Raw genomic sequence first — 12853 nt, 5'->3', positions numbered from 1 at the left:
TTCAATAATTGAAAGGGGAATGGTACTGCAGTCCTGTACCATAAGTGAGTTTTTAAAAGCTAGGTTTAGAATTTCAACCTGCAGTTTATCATCATCTATTACATTACCTGTACTGTCAGCCAGAGAAGGTATTGAATTATTTGTAGCGTTCATAGATTTTATGTGTGACCAAAATTTTTGGGGGTTATTTTTAGAACCTGCAGGTATAATATTGCTTTCAAATTCGTTAAAAGAATCTCTCCTTGACCTTTTGACAGCTGCTTTCATTTCGCATAATTTCTGTTTTTCAGCAGGGCAGTGACTATGTTTGAAACAACTGTGCAAAATTCTGTGCTTTCCCAGCAACTTCCTAATATGTTTGTTGAACCAAGGTGGATCCTTTCCTTGCCCTATATTTTTGCTAGGCACATATTTCTCTAGCACGTGGTGGACAATACCTTTAAATTCCAACCAGAGATGCTCAATATCTTTTTGTCCCGTGGTGAATGCTTGGAGCTGACTATGAATATCTTCATTAATGACACTCTTATTTGCTTTTCCAAACAAGAAAACTCTAAACCATTTCTTTGGTTTTCTTGCAACTTCCACTGACATAGAAGCCACAACCACATTATGGTCACTAATACCTTCTTGTAGATGAACTTCTTCAAAAAGTTCAGGTCTGTTCGTCGCCAAGATATCTAATAAGTTCTCATCTCATCCCAGAGCCCCAAGAAGCTGAAGGGTATGCGAACTGCATTACCTGGGCAGACCACAAACCTGAGAACAGAGTATCAGTTACAGAATAACCCAATTTACAGGTGTGAAGTTGATTCAGGTGCTCCCACCGCAATTTGCATGGAACTTCTGTCAAAATATGCAATTGCCACGCAACATTATGACAATATCTTGTACCCAGCACTTCTGACCACTGTGTGATCTGAAAAAAATTAGAAAAAAAAAGTTCGTTGCGTTTATACATTGCCTTAGTGAGTGGAGCAGGTGCAGGCGGCTTACTAGAGCGAGGAGTGGTGTCACCGTCTGTGAAGCAACTCTGCTGGTGATGTGCTGTTGCGAAGTGGTAGAACGAGAAGAGAAGCACATGTTGGTCCCGCATGTGGCAGGTGCGTAGTTTATCCATCTTCTGCTGAAAAGTTCAAACAAAGCATTCTCCTTCTCCATTGGACTGCTGCACTTGGGATGCGATAAATCCCATTGGCTGTACAGAAGTCATCGAATTCTGCGGACACAAATTGTGGTCCGTTGTGAGTCACAAGCAATGCTGGTAGACCTTCAAGGCAAAATATGGAATGCAAGGCTTGAAGATTGTAAAGCATCGTCGCAGAGTGTGTGGGAACCATAAAAGGGAAGAAACTTGCTGTACATTTCAGAGACAGTCGGCCAATGAGTGTTCTGGTAGTGTCCGGCAAAATCCAAATGCAAGTGCTGGCTTTCGCCAATCAAAGAACTGTTGTGGAGGACCCGGCTTGTGTTCCGCACAAGTAAGGCACTGAATCCAGAATGAGATTTTCACTCTCCAGCAGTGTGTGCGCTGATATGAAACTTCCTGGCAGATTAAAACTGTGTGCCGGACCGAGACTCGAACTCTCGAGCTTTACCTTTCGCGGGCAAGTGCTCTACCAACTGAGCTACCCAAGCACGACTCACGCACCGTCCTCACAGCTCTCGCAGGAGAACTTCTGTAAAGTTAGGAAGGTAGGAGGCGAGGTACTGGCGGAAGTAAAGCTGTGAGGATGGGTCGTGAATCTTGCTTGGGTAGCTCAGATGGTAGAGCACTTGCCCGAGAAAGGCAAAGGTCCCGAGTTCGAGTCTGCCCGGCACACAGTTTTAATCTGCCAGGAAGTTTGAAGGCTCTGAATAGTTACCTGCTGTACTTGGAAGTCCATGCCAAACCGCATACCATGTTGGTGAGCCAATTGCTTGGTATGGGCTATGACTTAGTGACCCTGATGAAGCAGAATAAGAAAATGTCTCCAGAGATCCTCTGGAATTGCCACACACAACTGTTCAGATTCAGTACACTGCAGTATGACACTTCATAGCACAGGCAAGTCATGCTGATATGCAAAGTCTCAACAAACCCCAGGCTACCAGTTTTTCACAGTGAGTGACCAATTGGTGTGGATGTAGTACAACATAATCCACAAGTAGGGATCTGCTGTCATTGCCTGGGCAATCTTCTGGTTGTCTAAAGGAAACTGACAGACCTGTGACTCAGTGTGGCAACAAGACACTTCTGATGCTTCAAAGTCTGCACCCAGTGCCAAAGGAAGATGCAAAAGTGTGTCTGCATCGGCACGGTTTGCTGTGGGCCTGTGCATTATCTCGCGTTGTAGTGCTATAAGATGAGAGCCAAATGTTGCAGTTTATGTGCAGTGAAATTCCGGATGAGCTTGGCTGGGTTAAAAACTTACTGCAAAGGGTTGTGACCGGTGATCAAGTAGAACTTTCTTCTGTGCAAATACTGGTGAACTTTAGTCATTCCAGAGATGATGGCAGGAGTCTCCTTCTCTATTTCCAGATAGTAGCTCTGAGCTTTGTTAAGCAATTTGGAGCCAAAAGCTATTGATCTGTGAGTAGAACCAATCCTGCAGCAAAGCCTTTCTAAGAGGCATTAGTAGTCAAGACCATAGGTTTTGAAGGATCAAAATGAAAGAGGCAGTGATCACTGAGGAAAGAGTCTTTGAGTCGTCGAAAAGCAGGGTCACGTTCTTGGGACGACACAAAAGGTACATTCTTCAGCAAAGACAGTGCAGTGGTGCCGCAGTCGGAGCTGGATTTGGAGTGAAGCAGATGTAATACATCAGCTTGCCTCGCACTGACTGCAGTTCTTTGGAGATCTGAGGCTACGAAGGACCTGCAAGTGTGACTACACCAGATGAACTCCCTGAGAATTAATTACGTACCCCAAGTACTCGATCTCAGTTTGAAAAAACACACGCTCGGGTCTATTGCATTTTAGGCCTCTTCTGATAACACTTGGCACAGGCTGTGCAATTTATAAAGGTGCTCATCTGCTTTGGGATCATCTAAACAATTTGTACACAAAGACACAGGTGCAGCTAATTGTTCCAAACAGCACTGAAAAATTGGAGGTGTGGGTGCACTACCGAAAAGCAAATGAAGAAATTTGACGAGTCCCTTATGTGTATTAATGACACACACCTGCTGTGATTGTTCATCTAAAGGAATCTGGAGGAAGGCATTGTGTAAATCAATCTGAAAGTAACAACAGCTCCCAAACGGTCAACAAGTTAACCAGGTCGAGTCAGAGAAAATTAATCTGTTTCTATTTGGGGGTACAATGTTGCTATCTTCTTCTTCTTCTTCTTCTTCCTTCTTCTTCCATGGCACTGCAATCCAGAATGAACCTTGGCCTTTCCAATGAGCTTCCACCATCCATCAAGGTCACATGCTACCCTCCTCCAGTTTTTTTATCCGAGCTTCCATATGTCTTCTCTCACTCCATCCAGCCATCTTGCTCCAGGTCGACCTCGCCCTCTTTGTCCTCCCGGATTATTAAAGAGAATCTTCTTTATCACCTCACACTCCTCCGTTCTTGCCACATGACGTGCCCATGTTATCCTTCTTGATGGTATGATTTTTGTTACAGGAGCATCAGCATATGTAGTGTACAATTCTTCATTGTACCTTTCCTCTGTTGTTCTGTGTCACACACAGGGCCAGTTATTCTCTGCAAAACTTTCCTCTCAAATATGTCGAGCAGCCTTGCATCGGTTTCTGTCAAGGCCCATGTTTCTACATCTACATTTATACTGCGCAAGCCACCCAACGGTGTGGCGGAGGGCACTTTACGTGCCACTGTCATTACCTCCCTTTCCTGTTCCAGTCGCATATGGTTCGCAGGAAGAATGACTGCTGGAAAGCCTCCGTGCGCACACGAATCTCTCTAATTTTACACTCGTGATCTCCTCGGGAGGTATAAGTAGGGGGAAGCAATATATTCGATACCTCATCCAGAAACGCACCCTCTCGAAACCTGACGAGCAAGCTACACCGCGATGCAGAGCGCCTCTCTTGCAGAGTCTGCCACTCGAGTTTGCTAAACATCTCCGTAACGCTATCACGGTCACCAAATAACCCTGTGACGAAACGCGCCGCTCTTCTTTGGATCTTCTCTATCTCCTCCATCAACCCAATCTGGTACGGATCCCACACTGATGAACAATACTCAAGTATAGGTGGAACGAGTGTTTTGTAAGCCACTTCCTTTGTTGATACACTACATTTTCTAAGCACTCTCCCAATGAATCTCAACCTGGTACCTGCCTTACCAACAATTAATTTTATATGATCATTCCACGTCAAATCGTTCCGCACGCATACTCCCAGATATTTTACAGAAGTAACTGCTACCAGTGTTTGTTCCGCTATCATATAATCATACAATAAAGTATCCTTCTTTCTATGTATTCGCAATCCATTACATTTGTCTATGTTAAGGGTCAGTTGCCACTCCCTGCACCAAGTGCCTATCCGCTGCAGATCTTCCTGCATTTCGCTGCAATTTTCTAATGCTGCAACTTCTCTGTATACTACAGCATCATCCGCAAAAAGCCGCATGGAACTTCCGACACTATCTACTAGATCATTTATGCATATAGTGAAAAGCAATGGTCCCATAACACTCCCCCGTGGCACGCCAGAGGTTACTTTAACGTCTGCACACGTCTCTCCATTGAGAACAACATGCTGTGTTCTGCTTGCTAAAAACTCTTCAATCCAGCCACACAGCTGGTCTGATATTCCGTAGGCTCTTACTTTGTTTATCAGGCAACGGTGCAGAACTGTATCGAACACCTTCCGGAAGTCAAGGAAAATAGCATCTAACTGGGAGCCTGTATGTAATATTTTCTGGGTGTCATGAACAAATAAAGTGAGTTGGGTCTCACACGATCGCTGTTCCCGGAATCCATGTTGATTCCTACAGAGTAGATTCTGGGTTTCCAGAAACGACATGATACGCGAGCAAAAAACATGTTGTAAAATTCTACAACAGATCGACGTCAGAGATATAGGTCTATAGTTTTGCGCATCTGCTTGACGACCCTTTTTGAAGACTGGGACTACCTGTGCTCTTTTCCAATCATTTGGAACCTTCCGTTTCTCTAGAGACTTGCAGTACACGGCTTTCCGAAGCATAAGTGAGAACCATTGGATAAATAGTGAATTTTGTTGGGCTACTGAGGAGACTTGACTGGAATAAATCACTAAAGGCAAAATATATCTTATTTGCTGATATCAGTCTAATCTTAGTTACAGTTGCAATCTCATTCAAGCAAGTGGCTGTGGAACCAAGATACTTGAAGCAATCAACCCTTTAAAATGTGTAACCATTCACACTGAAAGTTGACGGCATATTCGTTGATATTCTTCCCCACAGGCCATGTATTAACTTTTATCTTCATTTACCATAAGACCCATCTTCTTACTTGCTTGACTTAAGGCTGTAGAAGCTTCTTTCAGTGTTGGTACTGTCCATGCTATGTTTTCTATGTCATCTGCATGTGCTAAAATCTGTGCTATTTTTCTTTTCTAGGGGGTTTGAGTAATTTCCTCAAACTCGAATGCAGATTCTTACGTCGGACATCATAATTTTAACCATTCTCAGGAGCTTTCCATGTATCCCTATCTCCTGTAATGCATGAAACAACTGGTTTCTATTGATGCTGTCATATGCAGCCTTAGTCAATAAAGAGGTGATATTTGACAGTTTTCTCCAAAATTTGGCGCAGGTTGAAAATGTGATCTATTGTTGACCTCCCTCGTTGAACTCCGCTAGTACCTTGTACCCCAGGTTCAGGAGGGTGATTCCACAGTGGTTTCTAAACTCCATTCAGTTGACATTTTTATCTATGGGACATGATATTCCTTCATTCCATTCATCTGGTATCCTCTCCTGTTCCCATATGAGAGTGATAAGTTTAAACAGAGACTGCTCTAACGTTGTTCCTCCACCTTTTAACAATTCTGCTGGAATGCTATCAGTGCAGGGAGCCTTGTTGTTCTTCAGTTTCTGTAAAGGTTTTTAGAACTAGTCAGGGGTTCAATGTTGCCTTAGTCTGCACAAATACACCATTTGCCTGAAGGCCCTGATGGATGCCACAGTGAAAGTTGCAAGTAGCCTGTTCCCAGAGCACGTGTAGTATAGTGTGAGAGCTGAAGAAGTGAGGCTGTGCATTGTCTTTAGTGGTCACATGCACAGCAGAATTAGAAGCTTTGCCTAAGCTGTCACTGAACAAGTCTTTGAATTCAGCACACAATTGACCAACACTGTCCTTGAAATCAAAATTAGCAACAGACAACACATTTGTAGAACACACACACACACACACACACACACACACACACACACACACACACACACACACACAAAATCTGAACAAATCATGGTCAGACATATTTGCACTGTTCCGTGAACGCATACCCAGAAGTTTGTCTTTTGCAAATTCTTGTATGTGGAAGGAAGGTTGCAAGAACCTAGCACTGGAATGTTAATTCCGTTATATGGTGTAAGTGTAATGTATGATTTGTGCAGCTTGGACTTGCTAAGATGATCAGAAGCATTGAGACAGGGAAAGAAACTGAGACACTCTTAGCTAATTGCAACTGAGTAGTGCAGCCACCTATTACAAGGTCCACAAAAAGCTGCATTGTGCTAAAGAAAATGCCACTGATTTCATGATTTGTAAACTACCACTCTTCTCCTCCACACTAGAAGTTCTGTTTGGTTCAGGATGCACAACATGTACAACAAAATTTGACTTCTGTGGGTGTATATTAGGAGAGGGAGGCTTCTCTTTCTGTAAGCAGGCCGCTTGAAGATGTCCGTTCTTGCCACCTGAAAAACAAGGTGCATTTCGTGGCAGGTAGAAGCTATGCTTATGAGCTAAGAAGCGGTGCGGGCAAGCTTTCATGCCGGTACCTTGCTGGCCTGGCTGTTTATGTGACTGGCTGTCTGAGCCCACTATCTGAGTCCTTGGAAGTCTGTCGCCCACTGTCTGTCTGTCCTGACGGCTTGTTTAGTCTGAAAACTTGGACCTGGCAGCAACCTCCTGAACCTTCTCATCACATTCAGAACCTGGATTAAACCCCGATAATTCAAAAGCTCTGGCCGTGAAGTGGGGAATACTTTGGAGCACAATTAATAGACAAACACACTGGTTGCTGATAAGAAAAGAGATTGTTTAACAGTAACTGGTACTTGGTGTTCAGATAGTTGAGCTTCAGACTGAGCCAAGTACTCAACACAATCCTATTTTTTTCCCCTTCAAATGGGTAAAATGGAGGCGCTAATGATGGCTCCCTAAATTGTGGTTCTGCCATAGTTTGGAGCGTCTAATTGAGAGTCTCATTGGCTGCCATCTGCATTTGAATGTGAAGCCCTCAGCACCTCGATAAGCTGCGTCATTTGTTGTGTCTGTAACTGAAGGGGACACGTTAGATCGAGCATCGGTGCCAAAGGCACTCAAAATTGTGGTGCTGCTAATTGCAAGTTGGGTGTGCGTGGGGCTTGGGGCAGTGGGTTAGCCGTAGCAAAGCAAAAATGCTAAAGCTAAATCAGTGTGTGGCAGTTCAAACAATCAAACGGAACAAAAGTGGTAAGCGTGGATCTGACACAGAAATGTCCAGAAGCACAAATGGTAGAAGAACAAACAAAAATGTCCAGAAAGTGGTAAAAATTAGGCGACAGAGGGAGGAAAATGACACGGCATCGTAGGTTTGACAAAGTTCATCGCCAGATGTGTCGTGTGTCGGCAACTGTTGGGCCTGTGACAAATAGGTGGAAGGTGGCCTGAAGATATGTCGCCATAGGAATCTGGATGGATGAGCAAAAGATCGGTGGACACAAATGCATTTTAAATAAATATGTTGTTGTTGACTTATTGCAGAACAACTGCTGCATTGTTGTCAGCTTGTGAGTGATCGTGGCTAGCTATAAGCAAAGGTATGACATGAGCGGCACCCAAGTGCACTGAATGTTTGCCAGTGAAGTTAACTATCAACGACTTGAAGTAATGTTTGTCACCAACTAGCAACAGGGAACTTTCATTAGAAGCACAGAACAAAAGGTAGAAGTAGTCTGGGGCTCAGATGGCGGCCGCTTGTAACACCGTCTGGGTGGTCTCCATTGGTTGGCGACATGGAGGTTCTTCATTGGCAGGGTGATGAAAGCACTGCTTGTGGTGCTTGCAGTGCCTCGTGTTCCAATTTTCCCAGACGTTTTGCCTTAATTGTATTTAGTAATTTCTCCAGTGTTGCACAGAACCGTTCTCCAGTGAGGGAGACACCAGGTTCCTTGAAATCAATAAGCAGTGGGCTCTGGTAATTAAAGAACAGGATGAGTATCTCTTCTTCAGCAGATGGCTGGCTCATGAACGTGAACTTGACGGGGTGAGGGAACAGTGGATGACGCCACTCCATTGTCGACGTTTTTGACTCCGGTTCCCAGTGGCAGCACCAGCTTTTATTGCCTGCTACAATGCACTCGAGGAATGTGTTGCCTTCAACATTGTCCCAGAGCAACAGAGGGGATAGTTGACTTCTGACATGCAAAAATACAGAAATTATATCTGATGTGATAAAACAGCAGGCCAAAAAATTTTCTGGAAAGAATTGCATGCATATGTTCAAGTGGCTGAATGGTTAAGATCCATGTCCAAGTGACTGTCATAATTTGTTGTAGCTTGAGTGTAATTCTTGCCTTTGAGTAAAAGTGTCATTTCTTTTATTATAGCATGTTGCTTTCAGTTACCTATTCTACTATCACGGAGCAGTTCTTTCTATGTATATTCAAAGTTTCATCTTGCTATATTATTTGCCAGTGACACATCACTTTAAAATTACATTTGGTCTTAACTTTGGCATACCACTCTCTCTCTCTCTCTCTCTCTCTCTCTCTGTCTCTGTCCCTGTCTCTCTCTCTGTCTCTGTCTCTCTCTCTGTCTCTCTCTCTCTCTCTCTCTGTCTCTCTGTCTCTCTCTCTCTCTCTGTGTGTGTGTGTTTGTCTTCTTTAATTCTCTCTAAGAATTCGAATAGGTTTACAACATTGTTATGTCCTCGTATGAGGCTGACACAGTTTTGGTGACTTCAGTTCACTTAGTATTTCGTTCAGTTTAAACTTAATATTTCTTTCAGTTTAAACTTAAACGAAAACATCGTGGTTTTGGGCCATATTAATCAGATGATCTGTTATCGTAACTTCTTGTCCTACTTGTGAGAGGTGTTACTATAGTACACTTGGAGGTTAGAGCATGGACAGACCCTTGTGGAGTTTCACAGCATCCTTGCAGTTTAAACTCCCAGGAAAAACTGCCTGCTATGGATGTGTTAATCACATTCATTAGTGGCTTAGCAGTAAAGGCAGATGATGACAGTTTCATAAAGCGTTTGAAATGCCATACATTTATGGGGGCTTTATTTAGTGTTTTTCAACCTGTTTGACTCTTGTTACTCTATACTTGTAAACATGTAAATGGAAACCATATATGACGTTATTTCGTGAGGTTGAAATGATACTTGTTAGATTTTTACAAATATTTATTGAAGTAGTTTCTAGATGCATTTCCTACTGATTCTAGGTTGCTTTCTAGAAAACTGTTCTATCTGATTTATTTGATGTTCTTGTTTATATGTTTTGACTGCCCAGTTTTCTCTATTTATGATCAGCTGCCCTGTTTTTGCATTGTTCCGCAATTCAGTGATGGACTCCTCAATGTGCAGTTTGTCAGTTGCCGCCAATTTTGTGACATGAAGGAAGTGAAAGATAGTTATGTAACTTTTAAATTCTCGTTGTTAACCCACTACTCTTTTGCAATGCTCAATGTGCTGTGTGTTCAACATTGTCAATTGCTGTAATAGTTGAACAATAATAAAACAATGGAAAATCCAGGATGGAATGATAATAATATTATGGAACGGATAGATTGCTACTCACAATGTAACATAGATGCAGAGTTGCAGATAGGCATAACATCAAGATTATCAAACAAGTTAGCTTTCCTTTTGGCCACACACACACACACACACACACACACACACACACACACAGCCAGATGTCAGTTTGTGGGATGATGGAGTGCCATGCCAGTTGCACTTGTTGGTCAATACAGGGACGGTTGATGCTGTTTGTGGCTGATGCTGGAGTTGTCGACTGATGATATCCTGTATGTGCTCCATTGGAGACAGATGTGATTGAGCAGGCCAAGACAACATGATAGCACACACTGTGGAGCACGTCGGGTTACGACAGTGGTATGCAGGCGAACGTTATCCTGTTGGCAAATGCCCACTGGAATGCTGCTCGTGAATGCCAGTACAACAGGTTGAATCACCAGATCTTTGTACGAATTTGCAGTCACTGTGCGCGGAGTAAGCGCGAGAGTGCTCGTGTTGTCATATGTAATCGCACCCTAAATCGTAACTCCGGGTGCAGGTACAACATGTCTAGCTTGCAGACAGGTTGGTTGCGGGCCGTCTATTGGCACTCTCCTAACTGAGACGAGGTCATCACTGGCACAGAGACAGGAGCAGCCTTCGTCAGAAAACATGAGAGACCTTCACCCTGACTTCCAATGAGCTCTTACTGGACATCACTGAAGTCACAAATGGCAGTGGTTTGGAGTCAGTGAAATGAATTTTACAGGGCACCTGTCTTGGAGCTGTCCTTGAAGTAACTGATTTGTAACAGTTCGTTGTGTAACTGGAATGCCAGCTGCTGCCCCTTGCTGCTGCAGATGTAATACGATGTGCCACAGCCGTACGCCAAACTCAATTGTCTTCCCTCTCAGTATTGGCAGGTGTCCGCCGAGAGCCCAGTCTTCTTGTGACCACCACTGACAGCAATCGTTTACAGTGGCTGCGTTACTGCCAAGTCTTTTCTGCAGTATTGCAGAAGGAATGTCCAGCTTCTAGTAGCCATATAATTTGACTTGGTTCAAAATTGGTGAGGTGTCAGTTATTCCGTCTTTGTCACCTGATGCATTCTTGACTAACATCAATTCACAGCATCTAATCTCACAGGTAACTAATGCTCGTGGTTGTAACACTATATATTTATGAGAAGTTTGCCACTGGATTGAGGACTTTTCAGTAGGGAGGACTAAGCGTGTTATCTTTTATGGAGAGTCATTGTCAGATGTAGAAGTAACTTCAGGGTTGTGCCAGGGAAGGGTGTCGACTCTGTTACTGTTCGTATTGTATATTAATGCGATTGCAGACAATATTAATACTTACCTCAGACTTTCGCAGGTGGTGCAGTTATCTGTGATGAAGTACTGTCTGGAAGAAGATGCATAAATATTCTGTCAGCTATTGATAAGATAGCAAAGTGTTGCAAAGATTGACAACTTGCTCTAAATGTTCACAAAGGTAAAATTGTGCACTTCATAAAACAAAAATATATTTAATATCAGTGAGTTAGTGCTATAATCGGGCAACACTTGCAAATATTTAGATGTAACAATATCCCCATGAACCATGGACCTTGCCGTTGGTGGGGAGGCTTCTGTGCCTCAGCGATACAGATGGCCGTACCGTAGGTGCAACCACAACGGAGGGGTATCTGTTGAGAGGCCAGACAAACGTGTGGTTCCTGAAGAGGGGCAGCAGCCTTTTCAGCAGTTGGAGGGGCAACAGTCTGGATGATTGACTGATCTGGCCTTGTAACACAAACCAAAATGGTCTTGCTGTACTGGTACTGCGAACGGCTGAAAGCAAGGGGAAACTACAGCCGTAATTTTTCCCGAGGCATGCAGCTTTACTATATGGTTAAATTATGATGGCGTCCTCTTGGGTAAAATATTCCGGAGGTAAAATAGTCCCCCATTCGGATCTCCAGGCGGGGACTACTCAAGAGGATGTCGTTATCAGGAGAAAGAAAACGGGCGTTCTACGGATCGCAGCATGGAATGTCAGATCCCTTAATCGGGCAGGTAGGTTAGAAAATTTAAAAAGGGAAATGGATAGGTTGAAGTTGGATATAGTGGGAATTAGTGAAGTTCGGTGGCAGGGGGAACAAGACTTTTGGTCAGGTGAATACAGGGTTATAAATACAAAATCAAATAGGGGTAATGCAGGAGTAGGTTTAATAATGAATAAAAAAATAGGAGTGCAGGTAAGCTACTACAAACAGCATAGTGAACGCATTATTGTGGCCAAGATAGACACGAAGCCCATGCCTACTACAGTAGTAAAAGTTTATATGCTAACTAGCTCTGCAGATGACTACGAGATTGAAGAAATGTATGATGAGATAAAATAAATTATTGAGGTAGTGAAGGGAGATGAAAATTTAATAGTCATGGGTGCCAGGTATTCGGTAGTAGGCAAAGGAAGAGAAGGAAACGTAGTAGGTGAATATGGATTGGGGGTAAGAAATGAAAGAGGAAGCCGTCTGGTAGAATTTTCCACAGAGCATTACTTAATCATAGCTAACACTTGGTTCAAGAATCATGAAAGAAGGTTGTATACATGGAAGAATCCTGGAGATACTAAAAGGTATCAGATACATTATTTAATGGTAAGACAGAGATTTAGGAACCAGGTTTTAAATTGTATGACATTTCCAGGGGCAGATGTGGACTCTAACCACAATCTGTTGGTTATGAACTGTAGATTAAAACTGAAGAAACTGCAAAAAGGTGGGAATTTAAGGAGATGGGACCTGGACGAACTGACTAAACCAGAGGTTGTACAGAGTTTCAGGGACAGCATAAGGGAACAATTGACAGGAATAGAGGAAATAAATACAGTAGAAGAGGAATGGGTAGCTCTGAGGGATGAAGTAGTGAAGGCAGCAGAGGATCAAGTAGGTAAAAAGACGAGGGCTAGT

The sequence above is a fragment of the Schistocerca americana genome, unplaced genomic scaffold (assembly GCF_021461395.2).
Source record: "Schistocerca americana isolate TAMUIC-IGC-003095 unplaced genomic scaffold, iqSchAmer2.1 HiC_scaffold_62, whole genome shotgun sequence".
In the NCBI taxonomy this organism is placed as follows: Eukaryota; Metazoa; Arthropoda; class Insecta; order Orthoptera; family Acrididae; genus Schistocerca; species Schistocerca americana.
This window is presented reverse-complemented; position numbering follows the sequence as displayed.